Here is a 15229-nt window from a genome sequence, read left to right as displayed (position 1 = left end):
GTCTGGGAGTATAGCCCAGAGGTAGAAAGCCCCTGGGTTCCACCCCCAGTACCAAATAAATAAATAAATAAATAAAATAATGAAGCCCATCAGAGAAGACCTCAAAAGCATTTTCTTTCAGAAGCTGGGGGCTACTCTGTTTTAAAATCATACTTGTTTGGCCATAAGAGGAATAAAAGTGGTTAATAGATTCTTTCATGAGGGTATATAAAACCCTCAGGAGAATTAGAACCAGACAGACTTAAAAGAATTTCCTTATAGATAAGATCAGTGGCAGAAAGAGTGGTAGATAAATGGCTGTACTCACATCATAGCCAAACTCTTTCTTCAAGGATTTAGCTCAGTGCCCCTCCCATGTGTGAAACAACACATTGTTCACTAATAAGAAAGAAATGTTTCTGTATGATGAATAGGAGGCAAGAGCGTATAAATTGCAGTGAAAATGACTCCTTTTTTTTTTTTTTTTTTTTGGTGGTACTGGGGGTGGAACCCAGAGGCCTTCTACCTCTGGGCTATACTCCCAGACCTATTTTATATTTTTATTTGGAGACAGGGTCTCACTAAGCGGCTGAGAGCCTTACTAAGTAGCTGAGGCTGGCTTCAAACCTGTGCAATCCTCCTGTCTCAGCCTCTCAAGTGCGGGGATTACAAGCGTGCGCCACCATGCCCCGCTAAAATGAGTCCTTTAAAATGTACGGTTAGCCGGGCGTGGTGACACATGCTTGTCATCCCAGCATTTGGGAGGCTTTGACAGGAGGATTGCGGTTCTTGGACAGCCTCAGATACTTAGACCCTTTGAAACTCAGTGAAACCCTGTTTCAAAATAAAGAATGAAAAATAGGGCTGGGAGCCAGGCATGGTAGCGCACTCTAGTAATCCCAGCATTTGGGAAGCTGAGACTGGAGTATTGTGGTTCCCAGACAGCCTCAGCTACTTAGTGAGGCCCTCTGCAATTTAGTGAAACCCTGTTTCCAAATAAAGAATAAAAAATGGGGCTAGGGGTATATCTCAGAGGTCGAATGTCCCTGGGTTCTATCCCTAGGCCCTTGGAGGTGGGGGGGGAATAAACAGAACAGTACAGAGCCTGGAATGGTGGTGCATGCTTGTAATCCCAGCATTTGAGAGGCTGAGACTGGAGGATCATGGTTTGCAGACAGCTTCAGCTACTTACTGAGGCCCTTTGCAACTCAGTGAGACTCTGTTTCAAAATAAAGAATAAAAAATAGGGCTGGGGGTGTGGCTCGGAGGTAGAATGCCCCTGGGTTCCATCCCCAGTCCCACACACCCAAAAACAAACAAACAAACAAACTGAGTACAGAGCCAGGCATGGTAGCAACATATTCTTATAATCCCAGTACTTGGGGAGGCTGAGACAAAAGGATCACGCAGGTTTGAAGCCAGCCTCAGCTACTTAGTGAGGCTCTCAGCAATTTAGTGAGACCCTGTTTCCAAATAAAATATAAAATAGGTCTAGGAGTATAGCCTGAAGGTAGAAAAGCCCTTGGGTTCCATCCCTAGTACCCTAAAAAGAAAAAAAAACAACTGAGTATAAAGCCTGACATGGTGGTGCACACTTGTAATCCCAGTACTTGGGAGACTGAGACAAGAGGATCTCAGGTTTGTGGTCAGCAGGTTTGTAGCCAGCTACTTAGTGAGGCTCTTCTGAAACTTAGTGAGACTCTGTTTCAAAATAAAGCATTGTGGACAAACCGCAATTTCACAATTCAGTGAGACCCTGTTTTAAAAATAAAAACGACAGGCCGGGCGTGGTGGCGCACGCTTGTAATCCCCGCGCTTGGGAGGCGGAGACAGGAGGATCGCACAGGTTCGAAGCCAGCCGTGCTGGCGTAAGAGACCCTGTTTCAAAAATATAAAATAGGTCTGGGAGTGTAGCCCGGAGGTAGAAGGGCTTCCAGGAACCCCAGTACCACCAAAAAAAAAATAAATAAATAAATAAAAAATAAAAATAAAAAAGACATCAGGGGTGGTGGCGCACGCTTGTAATTCTAGCATTTGGGAGGCTGATACCAGAGGATCGCAGTTCAAGGACAGCCTCTGCTACTTAGTGAGGCCCTCTGAAACTTAATGAGACCCTGTTTCAAAATAATAAAAATAGGGCAGGGGGTATAGCTTGGAGGTCGAATGTCCCTGGGTTCCATTCCCAGACCCACAAAATAATAAAAAAAAAATAAAAATAAAAAGGACTAAAAAATAGGGCGGGGCCTGTAGCTTATAGGTACAATATCCCTGGGTTCCATCCCAGTACCACACACACACACACACACACACACACACACAAAAAAAAAAAAAAAAAAAAAAAAAAATAGGGCTGGGGATATAGCTCAGAGGTAGAATGCTTTTGGGTTGAATACCCAATACTAAAACAAATAACAACAACAAAAATAACTGAGTACAAGCCAAGAATGGTAGCACACACTAGTAATTCCAGACTTGGGAAGCTGAGACAAGAGGATCTCAGCTTTAGCGAGGCTCCACAACTTTGTGACACCCTATTTCCTAAGAAATAAAATCCGACTGGGATGTAGCTCAGAGGTAAAATGCCGCTGGGTTCAATCCCTAGTGCAACAAAAAAATATAAAATATAAACCTCAGTACAAAGGCATAGACCAGCTACTCAAGAGGCTAAGGTGGAATATTATTTGAGCCCACAAATTCAAGGCCAACCCAGGCAACATAGCAGGATCTCATCTTAAGAATAATAATCATTAATAATGATGATGAGCTGGGCATGGTGGTGCACGCTTGTAATCCTAGCATTTGGGAGGCTGATATGGGAGGATTGCAGTTCGAGGACAGTTTCAGCTACTACTTAGGCCCTTTGGAACTTAGTGAGACCCTGTTTCAAAATAAAGAATAAAAAATAGGGCTGGGGGTGTAGCTTGGAGGTAGAATGCCCTGGGTTCCATTCCCAGTACTGCAAACAAAACAAGAAAAAACCTGGCACGAGAGCTGAATATGGTGGTACACACTTGTAATTCAAGTCCTTGGAAGGCTAAGACAGGAGGATCAAAGGTTCCCAGCCAGCCTCAGCTACTTAGTGAGGCCCTCTACAACTTAGTGAGTTCCTGTTTCCAAGTAAAAAATGAAAAATAGGACTGGTATATAGAACTGGTGTATAGCTTGGAGGTAGAATCCCTCTGGGTTCAATCCCATTACCACAAAATAAGAAAAAAAAACTGGTACAAATTTCAGTATTTGGGAGGATGAAACAGGATCACAAATTCAAAGCCAGCTTCAGCAACTTATGAATGTTGATCTAAGCAACTTGGCAAGACCTTGGTCCTATATAAAAATAAAATAGAGCTGGGAATGTAGCTCTAAAGTAGAATATCCCTGGTTTCAGTCCCCAGTATCACAAAACAAAATTTAAAAAAACCTGGCATGAGAAAGCTGGAGCTGATTATCTTACTTAAAATGCCTTAATATTCTTTTTGTGTTACCATTGTTGTGCTACATTTCATTTTCATTAATATAAGCTAAAAAGCCAGGCATGGTGATGCACACTTGTAATCCCTGTACTTGGGAGGCTGAGAATAGAGGATCTCAGGTTAAAGCCAGTCTCAACAGCTTAGTGAGGTTTTTTTCAACAACTTAGTGAAACCCTGTTTCAAAATTAAGAATAAGCTGGGCGTGGTGGCGCTATCGTGTGATAAGCATTTGGGAAGCTGAGACCAGAGGATCGTTGTTTGTGGACAGCCTCGGCTACTCAGTGAGACCCTGTTTCAAAATAAAATAGAGCTGGTGGTGTTCGGAGGTAGAATGCTCCTGGGTTCCATCCCCAGTACTGCAAAACATAAAATAAAGAATAAAAAATAGGCTAGAGCTAAAGCTCAGAAGAAGAATTTCCCTGGGTTCCACCCCCAATATCTATCTATCTATCTATCTATCTAATCTATCTCCCCCCCCACACACACACACACACACACGCGCGCCAGGTGTGGTGGTGCATGCTTGTAATCCCAGCATTTGGAAGGCTGAGACAGGAGGATCACCGTTTGTGGACAGCCTCAGCTACTTAGTGAGGCCCTCTGCAACTCAGTGAGACCCTGTTTCAAAATAAAGAATACAAAATAGGGCAGGGGGTGTAGCTCAGAGGTCAAATTCCCCTGGGTTTCATCCCCAAACCCCACCCCCCCAGAAAAAAAAAAAAAAAAACCTGGCATGGAGCTGGGTTTCAAAAGCCCTGTCTCAAAAATAAAGAATAAAAAAATAGGGGTGGGGATATAGCTCAGAGGTAGCATGTCCCTGGGTTCCATCCCTAATACTGCAAAAACAAACAAAGAAAAAGAAAAAAAAGCTGATTCCAGAATACAATGTAATAATTAGATTGGAAGTTTCTCTCACATTTACAATAATTGAGAGATCAGTATTTTTTTTTTCTTGCAGGCCTAGGGATGAAACCCAGGGGCATTTGACCTCCAAGCTATACCCCCTGCCCTATTTTTTATTCTTTATTTTGAAACAGGGTCTCACTAAGTTGCAGAGGGCCTCACTAAGTAGCTGAGGCTGTCTGTGAACTGTGATCCTCCAGAATGCTGGGATTACAAGTGTGCACCACCATGCCCAGCTAGGATTCTTTTTTTTTTTTTTTTTTTTTGTGGGTCTGGGGATGGAAACCAGGAGCATTGGACCTCCGAGCTACAGCCCCTGCCCTATTTTTTATTCTTTATTTTGAAACTGGGTTTCACTGAATTGCAGAGGGCCTAAGTAAGTGAGGCTGTCCGCGAATCGCGATCCTCTGGTCTCAGCCTCCTGGTATTACAAGCATGCACCACACCATGCCCGGTTCCTAGGATTCCTTTTGATTTGTTGTTTTTCCTAGTGTTTTTTTTTTTTTTCTCTTTCTTTTTTCTTTTTACTTTTTTGGTGGTACTGGGGTTCCTGGAATCCTGGAAACCCTTCTACCTCCAGGCTACACTCCCAGACACCTATTTTTTGGAAACAGGGTCTTTTAAGCCAGCGAGGCTGGCTTCGAACCTGCACCATCCTCCTGTCTCTGCCTCCCAAGCACGGGGATTATGAGCATGCGCCCCCACGCCCGGCTGTTTTTCTTAGTTTTGACAAAGCAGAGTTACAACTTTGAGGACTAAAGCAAAGAGCTGGAGAAGGGACAGTAGAGAGGAAGCCAAGCAAGTGATGAAGAGATAAGCATTATTGTTGTTGTTTTGCTCACACTAGGTTGGAGATATTTTGTTGGTTATACCTAGCTACACAGAGAAACTGGGAAATGTAACCTATAGTTGAGTAGTCATGTGACTAGCTAAACCTCTTACTAGAGGAGAATGAATTGGGACAGTGGGCTACTATGTAACTGTTCACATATTTATTTGTTTGTTTATTTATTTGTGTTACTAGGGATTAAACCCAGGGGCATTTTACCGAGGTATACCCTCAGCCCTATTTTATTTTTATTTTGAAACAAGATCTCACTAGGTAGGATGAGAGTCTCTCTACTTGCTGAGGCTGTCCTCAAACCTGCAATCTACTTGTCTCAGCCTCCCGAGTGCTGAGATTACAAACATGTACTACCATGCCCAGCTCCAAATTTTTAAGAACTTATTTATGTTTTTATCCTGAGAGGGAAAATTAATCAGATTTTGATAAATACAAATTAATTATCCATTCTTGCCATAAGTAGGTGATTCAGTATTTCATGTGTTTAGTTTAGATGATTTTCTTATAAAATTTGCCCGGTAACCTAAAAACAAAAGCTAGTGAAACTGTGCTACAGCCGGGCATGGTAACACACACATGTAATCTTATTATTTGGGAGGCTGAGACAAGATAATAGGTTCGCAGCTTACCTCAGCTACTTAATGAGGCCCTCCACAACTTATTGAGACCCTGTTTTAACATAAAGAGTAAAAAATAGGACTGGAGGTATAGCTTGGAGGTAGAAAGTCCCTGGGTTTAATCCCAAGAAAGAAAAGAATGAAAGAACAAACCAAAGAAAGAAAGAAAAGAAAGAAAGAGAAAGGAAGAAAGAAAAAGACTATGCTACAGAGTAATAAACCACAAAGTAATACTAGATTTCTCATCTATTTAAAATTGTTTATGCTGTGTGTGTGTGTGTGTGTGTGTGTGTGTGTGTGTGTGTTTGTGTGTGTGTGTGTGTGTTTTGCTAGGGATTGAACCCAGGGGAAATCTACTCTATATTCACAACCCTATTTGGTTTATTATTTTGGAAACAGGGTCTCGCTTAGTTTCTGAGAGACTTGCTAAGTGCTGAAGCTGTCCTGAACCTGTAGTCCTTTCTTAGCCTCCCAAGTACCTGGATTACATTTCTGTACATTTCTGTACCACCACAACTAGCTTATATGGTATTTCTTTCTTTCAAGTTTCTCTTCTTTCTTTCTTTTTTTTTTTTTTTTTTTTTTTTGGTGGTACTGGGGTTCCTGGAAGCCCTTCTACCTCTGGGCTACACTCCCAGACCTATTTTTATATTTTTATTTAGAAACAGGGTCTCCTAAGCCAGCGCGCGCGCGACTGGTTTCGAACCTGCGCGATCCTCCTGTCTCCGCCTCCCAAGCGCGGGGATTACAAGCGCGCGCCACCACGCCCGGCTTCTTCTTTCTTTTTTATTTTTATTTTTTTATTTTTTATTTTTGGTGGTACTGGGGGTAGAACCCAGAGGCTTTCTACCTCCAGGCTATACTCCCAGACCTATTTTATACTTTATTTGGAAACAGGGTCTCACTAAGTTGCTGAGAGTCTCACTCAGTAGCTGAGGCTTCGAACCTGTGTTATCCTCCTGTCTCAGCCTCCCAAGCGCAGGGATTACAAGCGTGCGCCACCACGCCCGGCAAGTTTCTCTTATTTCTTCAAGTGAAATTCAGAAAATGATTGCACATATAGCATTATTCTTATGAAAAATATCTTAATGAAGTTGTTTACTCAGAAAATAAATTATGATGGTGGCTCATGCATGTACTCCCACTGCTTGGGAGGCTGAGGCAGGAGGATCACAACTTCAAGGCCAATCTTGGCAATTTAGCAAGACACTATATAAAAAAGAAAAAATTTAGCAACGCATGTGGCACACATTTGTAATCCCAGTACTTGTACTTGGGAGGTTGTGGCAAGAGGATCACGGGTTCAAGACCAGCCTCAACAGTTTAACAAGACTGTCTCAGCTAGACTCTGTTTCAAAATAAAATACAAAGAGAAGTCAGGCGTGGTGGCACACGCTTGTAATCCCAGCGCTTGGGAGGCTGAGACAGGAGGATTGCACAGGTTCGAAACCAGCCTCAGCTACTTAATGAGGCTCTCAGCAATTTAGTGAGACCCTGTTTCCAAATAAAATATAAAATAGGTCTGGGAGTATAGCCCGGAGGTAGAAAATCCCCTGGACTCCACCCCCAGTACCACCAAAAAAAGAAAAAAGAAAACTGCTAGTTGTAATCCCAGACCTTGGAAGTTTCAGACAGGAAGATCACATGTTTGAAAGCCACCCTTAGCAATTTGGTGAGATCCTGTTTCCAAATAAAAAATATGCTGGGGAAGCTGGGTGTGTTGGTGCACATTTGTAATCCTTGCATTTGGGAGGCTGAGACAGGAGGATCCAGGTTCTTGGACAGCCTGTTACTTAGTGAGACCCTGTTTCCAAATAAAGAATAAAAAGTTGGGCTGGGGGTGTAGGTTCGAGGTAGAATGCCCCTGGGTTCAATCCCAAGTACCGCAATAAAATAAATAAGCCAGGTGTGGTGGTGCACGCTTGTAATCCCCGCGCTTGGGAGACGGAGACAGGAGGATCATGCAGGTTCGAAGCCAGCCGCTCTGGCTTACGAGATCCTGTTTCCAAATAAAAAGTATAAAGTAGGTCTGGGAGTGTAGCCCGGAAGTAGAAGGGCTTCCAGGAACCCCAGTACCACCAAAAATAAATAAATAAATAAGGCTGAGGCAGGAGGATTGCAGTTCGCAGATAGCCTCAGCTACTCAGTAAGGTCCTCAACAACTTTGTGAGACCCTGTTTCAAAATAAAGAATTAAAAAAAAGGGACAGGGGGTATAGCTTGAAGATTGAATGCCTCTGAGTTCCATTCTCAGACCCACAAAAAATAAAATAATTAATTAATAATAGGCTGGGGTCATAGCACAGAGATAGAATGACCCTCGGTTCAATCCCCAGCACCATTAAAATAAAATAAAACAAATCGGGCAGTACTTTTGGGAAGGCTGAGATAGGAGGAAGGATCTTGCAGGTTCGAAGCCAGCCTCAGCAACTTAGTGAGACCCTGTTTCCAAGTAAAACACAAAATAGGTCTGGGAGTATAACCCAGAGGTATAAAGCGCCTGGGTTCCAACACACCCAGTACCACACACAAAAAAAAGGAAAAAAGTATTTTTATCAAAGAAACATTCAAGGCTGTGATCCACTGGAATGCTATTTCTTCATGAAAGAACAAGGTGTTTAAGTTGCAGCAGGCCTGTCATGTAGAGCTATTCCCCATTCTCAAGGATTCAAAGTTAGAGCTGACAAGCATGGTGTGGTATGAAATCTCACAGCCTGATGGAGAGGGGCAGAGTAACCCCAGGGCATTGCCTCTTTGACATGCTACCACACGTACAAATCCCTACAGGGAGCTGGGAATGGTAGCACATGCCTATAATCCTCGTACTTGGCAGGCTGAAAAAGAATCACAGGTTCAAGACCAACCTCAGCAACATAGTGGACCCTGTTTCATAATCAAATAAATAAATAAATGGAGTTTGGGGTTGTAGTATGAAGAAAGAATGTCCCTGAGTTCCATCCCCAGTACCAAAATAATAATATATATATATAAAGAAACCTGAAAGACTTTTTTTCTCGTGGTACTGGGGATGGAACCCAAAGGCATTGTATCTCTGAGCTACACCCCCAGCCCTATTTTTTTTAATTTTATTTTATTTTATTTTATTGGGTCTGGGGATGGAACCCAGGGGCATTCGACCTCTGAGCTACACCCCCTGGCCTATTTTTTATTCTTTATTTTGAAACCAGGTCTCACTGACTTGCAGAGGGCCTCACTAAGTAGCTGAAGCTGCCCACGAACCGCGATCCTCTGGTCTCAGCCTCCTGACTGCTGGGATTACAAGCGTGCGCCACCATGCCTGGCCCTATTCTTTATTTTAAAACAGGGTCTCACTGAGTTGCAGAAGGCCTAAGTAGCTGAGGCTGTCCATGAACTGTGATCCTGCTGTCTCAGCCTCCCAAATGCTGGGATTACAATCATATGTCACCACACCTGGCTAAAAGGCCTTTCTAACCAGCAGTTTCTTTTCTTTCTCTTCCTTCCTTCCTTCCTTCCTTCCTTCCTTCCTTCCTTCCTTCCTTTGTTTCATTCTCTTTCTTTCTTATTTATTTATTTATTTATTTATTTATTTGTACTGGGGGTGGAATGCAGCTGCTTTCTTTTCTTTTCTTTTCTTTTTTTTACCTCCGGGCTCTACTCCCAGACCTTATTTATTTATTTATTTATTTATTTATTTATTTATTTATGTGGGTCTGGAGATGGAACCCAGGGGCATTTGACCTCCGAGCTACAGTCCCTGCCCTATTTATTATTATTTTTATTTTGAAACTGGGTCTCACTGAGTTACAAAGGGCCTCAGTAAGTAGCTGAGGCTGTCCGTGAACCGTAATCCTCCAGGTCTCAGCCTCCCGAATGCTGGGATTACAAGCATGCACCACCACACCCGGCCCAGACCTATTTTATACTTTATTTGGAAACAGGGTCTCCCTAAGTCGCTGAGAACCTCATTAAGTAGCTGAAGCAGGCTTTGAACCTGCACGATCCTTCTGTCTCAGACTCCAAAGCGTTGGGATTACAAGTGTGTGCCACCATGCCTGGCTCTAAAAGGACTTTTTAATAGCAGACATTGCTTATAGCTTGAACTATACTTTTGTTATGGTGGCAGAAACAAATCCAGGTGTTGTGGTAGTGGGAGTTAAGGGTGGCAGCTACCAAAGTGGAACAGATGCTATGACCTATATAACCAGTCAGCACTGGTGTTGAAGGTTGTTGACTCTTATTTCAGGCATTTTGTATTTTTTGTTTGTTTGTTTGCAGTATAGGGTATTGAACCAAGGATCACTTCAGTAGTGAGCTATATCCCCAGTCTTTTTAATTTCAATTTATTTATTTTTGTGGTACTAGAAATTGAACCCAGGAGCTTTCTATAACTGAACTACAACCCAAGCCCTATTTTAATTTTGAAACAGGGTCTAAGTTACTGCACACCAGCCTCAAACCTGTGATTCTCTTGTCTGTCTGTTCATTTGTTTGTGGTCCTGGAGATTGTTGAATGCTATCTGAGCTATATCTCTAGCCCTATTTTTTTTTTTTTTTTTTTTTTGGTGGTGGTACCGAATATTGAACCCCAGAGGCATTTTACTTTTGAGCCACACCTTGCCCAGCCCTTTTTTTTTAATTTTGAAACAGGTTCTCACTAAGTTGATGAGGGCCTCAGTATGATTCTGAGGCTGGCCTCAAACCTGCTATCCTCCTGTCTTAGATACCCAAGTGCTAGGATTATTCGTGCATCACCATGTCCAGCATGTATAATTCTTTTGTGTATGCGTGTGTGTGCACATATGTGTGGTACTGGATGTTGAACCCAGGGGCATTCTAACTGCGAACTACACCTTCATCCTTTTTTTTTTTTTTCTCCTGGTACTGGGTTTTCCTGGAAACCCTTCTACCTCCGAGTTATACTCCCAGACCTATTTTATATTTTTATTTGGGAACAGGGTTTCTTAAGCCAGCAAGGCTGGCTTCGAACCCGCGCGATCCTCCTGTCTCCACCTCCCAAGCTCTGGGATTATAAGCGTGTGCCACCACGCCCGGCCACACCTTCGTCCTTTTTGTGTGTGTTTATGATACTGGATATTGAACTTTGGTGCATTCTACCTCTGAGCTACACCCTCAGCACTATTATTTTGAAACAAAGTCTCACTAAGTTGCAGAAGGCCTCACCAAGTTGCTGAGGCTAGTCTTGAACCTGCGATCCTTCTATCTAAGCCTCCCAAGTACTGGGATTACAAGCACACAGAACCACACCTGTTTTTTTTTTTTTGTTTGTTTGTTTTTGTTTTTTTTCAGTACTGGGGATAGAAGCCAGGGGCATTCTACCTCCAGGCTACACCCAGTCCTATTTTTTAGTCTTTTTATTTTTTTTGAAACAGGGTCTCAGTTTCAAAGGGCCTCACGAAGTAGCTGAGGCTGTCCAAGAACTGCAATCTGGTCTCTTGCCTCCCGAATGCTGGGATTACAAGTGTGCGCTGCCATGCCCAGCCACATACCTGGTTCTTCCATCCCCTTTTATGTTTTTAGTTTTGCCAGGCATGGTGGTGCATATCTGTAATGCCCTTGAGTTCAGTCCTAGTACAAAAAATATTAATAATATATTATGTGACCAGCCTTGGAAGGGGTAAGTGATAACAAAAGATGGTTTGTAAGTGAGCTGGCTTGCTTATACTGCTGTAAGGCATACCTAATATAGACACTGTCACAATCAGATTCCTAGCCAGGCATGGTGGCACATGCCTATAATCCCAGTACTTGGGAGGCTAAGACAGGAGGATTGTAGGTTCGAGGACAGCCTCAGCAAGTAGTGAGACTCTCATCAACCTAAAGATACCCTGTTTCAAAATAAAAATAAAATACATTGAGGGTATAGCTCAGAGGCAGAATGCCCCTGGTTTCAATCCCCAGTACCATACACACACACACATAAAAGAAAAACAGATGTCAAGTTTTAGTCTTCATAACATTCTCTAGTCCTCTTCCTACTCATCCCCTAATGAACTTCTACTGTTCTCATTTTAAGTAGCTTCCAAGTGATTGTATTAAATTAGGAACCATTAGCTGGGCACAGAGGCTAAAACAAGAGGATGGCAAGTCCAGACCAGCCTTAGCAACTTAGCAACACCCTCAGTAATTTAGTGAGACCCTATTTCAAAATAAAATAAAAGCTAGGGATGGTGGAGCACATCTGTACTCCCAGTACTTGGGAGGCTGAGGTAGAAGAATTGCAGTTTGAGGCCAGCCTTAGCACTTTTTTGTGTGTGTTTGTGTGGTACTTGGGATTGATTCCCAGAGCATTCTACCTCTGAACTACACCCACAGCCCTATTTTATTTGTATTTTGAAATGGTCTCACAAGGTTGATGAGAATCTCACTATTACTGAGACTGTACTTGAACCTGCGATCTTCCTATGTCAGCCTCCCAAGTATGGGGATTACAAGCATGTGCCCAGAGGCATTAGTAACATAGTTAGACCCTGTCTCAAAATAAAAATTGGGATAGAGAGCCAGGTGTAGTGCCACATGCTTGTAATCCCAGTACTTGGGAGGCTGAGATAGGAGGATTGCAGGTTTGCATCCAGGTTCAGCTATTTAGCAAGGCCCCTGCAATTTAGTGAGACCCTGTTTCAAATTAAAGCATAAAAATAGGTTTGGGAGCCGGGCACGGTAGCGCATGCTTGTAATCCCAGCATTTGGGAGACTGAGACCGAAGGATGGTAGTTCACGGCCAGCCCGGCTACTTAGCAAAGCCCTCCACAACTTAGTGAGACCCTGTTTCAAATTAAAAAGAATACAAAAATAGGGCAGGCGGTGTAGCTTGGAGGTTGAATGCCCCTGGTTCCATCCCCAGACCCCCCCCAAAAAAATAGGGTTGGGGATGTAACTCAGAGGTAGAATGCCCCCAGGTTCCATCCCCAGTACCACAAAATAAAGGAGGGATGGGGAATAGCTCTGAGGTAGACTGCTCCTGGGTTTAAACTCCAGACCAAAAATAAAATAAAAATAAAAAGGGGGAGCCTAGACAGGAGGATCCAGGTTCGCAGCCAGCCTCAGCTTCTTAGTGAGGCCCTCTACAACTTAGTCCCTGTTTAAAAAATAAAGAATCAGCTGGGCATAGTGGTGCATGCTTATAATCCCAACATTTAGGAGGCTGAGACAGGAAGATCATGGTTTGTGAACAGCCTCAGCTACTCCTCAGGCCCTTTGCAACTCAGTGAGACCCTGTTTGAAAATAAAGAATAAAATATCGGGCTATGGGTGTAGCTCAGAGGTAGAATGCCTCTGGGTTCTATCCCCAGTACCGCAAAAATAAATGAATAAATGAATTAATGAATGAATAACCAGGTGTGGTGGCACATGCTTGTAATACCAGCACTTGGGAGGCTGAGACAGGAGGATCGCAAGTTCATGGACAGCCTCAGATATTTAGTGAGGCACTCCACAACTCAATGAGACCCTGTTTCAAAAATAAAAAAATAAGCCGGGTGTGGTGGAGCATGCTTGTAATCTCAGTATTTGAGAGGTTTAGAAAGGAGGATCATGGTTCGCAGACAGCCTCAGCTACTTAGGCCTTTTGCAATTTAGTGGGACCCTGTTTCAAAATAAAGAATAAAAACATAGGGCTGGGAGTGTCTCTCAGAGGTTCCATCCCCAGTACTACAATAAATAAATAAACAAACAAGCCAGGCGTGGTGGCACATGCTTATAATCCCAGCATTTGGTAGTCTGAGACAAGAGGATCACGGTTCGAGTACAATCTCAGCTACTTTGTGAGGCCCTCTGCAACTCAGTGAGGCCCTGTTTCAAAATAAAGACTAAAAAATAGGGCTATGGGTGTAGCTTGGAGGTAGAATGCCTCTGGGTTCTATCCCCAGTACCGCAAAAATGGAAGGAAGGAAGGAAAGAATGAAGGAAGAAAGGAAAAAAGAAAGGAAAAATAGGGCTGAGGATGTTGCTCTGAGGTAGAATATCACTGGGTTCCATTCCCAGTACTGAAAAATAAACAAAGTAAAGAATAAAAAATCAGCCTGGAGGTATAGCTCAGAGGTAGAATGCCCTTGAGTTCAATCCCCAGCAAAACACACACATGCACACACACTGAATTGTAAAGGGCCTAAGTAGCTGAAGCTGGCCATGAACCTGTGATCCTCCTATCTCAGCCTCCTAAGTATTAGTGAGCTACCATGCCCTGCTACAAAGTTTCTTTGTATTTTTTTTTTTTTTTTTTTAATTTTGGTGGTACTGGGGTTCCTGGAAACCCTTCTACCTCCGGGCTACATTCCTGACCTATTTTTATACTTTTTTTATTTGGAAACAGGGTCTCTTAAGCCAGCGCTGCTGGCTTCGAACCTGTGCAATCCTCCTGTCTCCGCCTCCCAAGCATGGGAATTACAAGTGTGTGCCACCACGCCCGGCTTCTTTATAATTTTATTTACAGAGAAACTATTCCTGTTATTTCTAGCACATCAGGATTAAGTTTTGGTTCTATTCTGTGTGTGTATGTGTATTGTTATTTGCAAACAACCAATATGAATGTTAAGTAAATCCTAGCCTGGCAGATTTACTTAATGTCATATGACGGGTCAGGGGTGGTGGCACATGCCTGTAATCCTAGTACTTAGGAGGCTGAGAACTGAGAATCGCAGGTTCAAGGATAGCCTCAGCAAGTAGTGAGACTCATCAGCCTAGCAAGATCCTGTTTCAAAATAAAAATAAAATAGGACTGGGGTATAGCTCAGAGGTAGAATGTCTTGGGTTCAATCCTCAGTACCAGTAAATAGCTATCATATGACACCAGGCATGGTGGCGCACACTTGTAATCAACAGCATTTGGGAGGCTGAGACAGAGGATTGTGGTTCACAGGCAGCCTTAGCTTCTTAGTGAGGCGTCTGCAACTTAGACCCTGTTTCAAAATAAAGAATAAAAAATAGGGCTGGGGTTGTAGCTAAGAGGTAGAATATCCCTAGGTTCCATCCCTGATACCGCAAAAAAAAAAAAAAAAATCATATGACAAATTGCTTTCAAAAATTGTCTTTCAGCCAGGCATGATGGTGCACGCTTGTAATCCCAGCATTCAGGAGGCTGAGACTGGAGGATCGTGGTTTGTGGATAGCTTCAGCTACTTAGTGAGGCCCTCTGCAACTTAGTGAGACCGTTTCAAATTAAAAAGAATAAAAAAATAAGGGCAGGGGGTGTAGCTCAGATGTCGAATGCCCCTGGGTTCCAATCCCAGACCTGCAAAAAAACAAACAAAAAATTGTCTTCCACCTGGGCATGTTGGTGCATGCCTAGAATCCCAGTACTTGGGAAGCTGAGACAAGAGAATCACAGGTTCGAGGATATCCTCAGCAAATAGTAAGACTGATAAACCTAGTGACCCTGTTTCAAAATAAAAAATAAGAGCCGGACATGGTAACGCATGC

General features: G+C 43.0%; 1 protein-coding gene across 2 annotated transcripts in view; it reads left to right on the top strand.

The window, feature by feature from the left end:
• Positions 1-15229, top strand: part of NFATC3 (nuclear factor of activated T cells 3) — a gene marked incomplete at both ends in the record, with an annotated part of 110127 nt that overhangs the window by 93799 nt on the left and 1099 nt on the right. The window lies entirely within an intron of this gene.

Source organism: Muscardinus avellanarius (assembly GCF_963383645.1).
Source record: "Muscardinus avellanarius genome assembly, chromosome: 10".
NCBI classification, from domain to species: domain Eukaryota; kingdom Metazoa; phylum Chordata; class Mammalia; order Rodentia; family Gliridae; genus Muscardinus; species Muscardinus avellanarius.
This window is presented reverse-complemented; position numbering and strand designations above follow the sequence as displayed.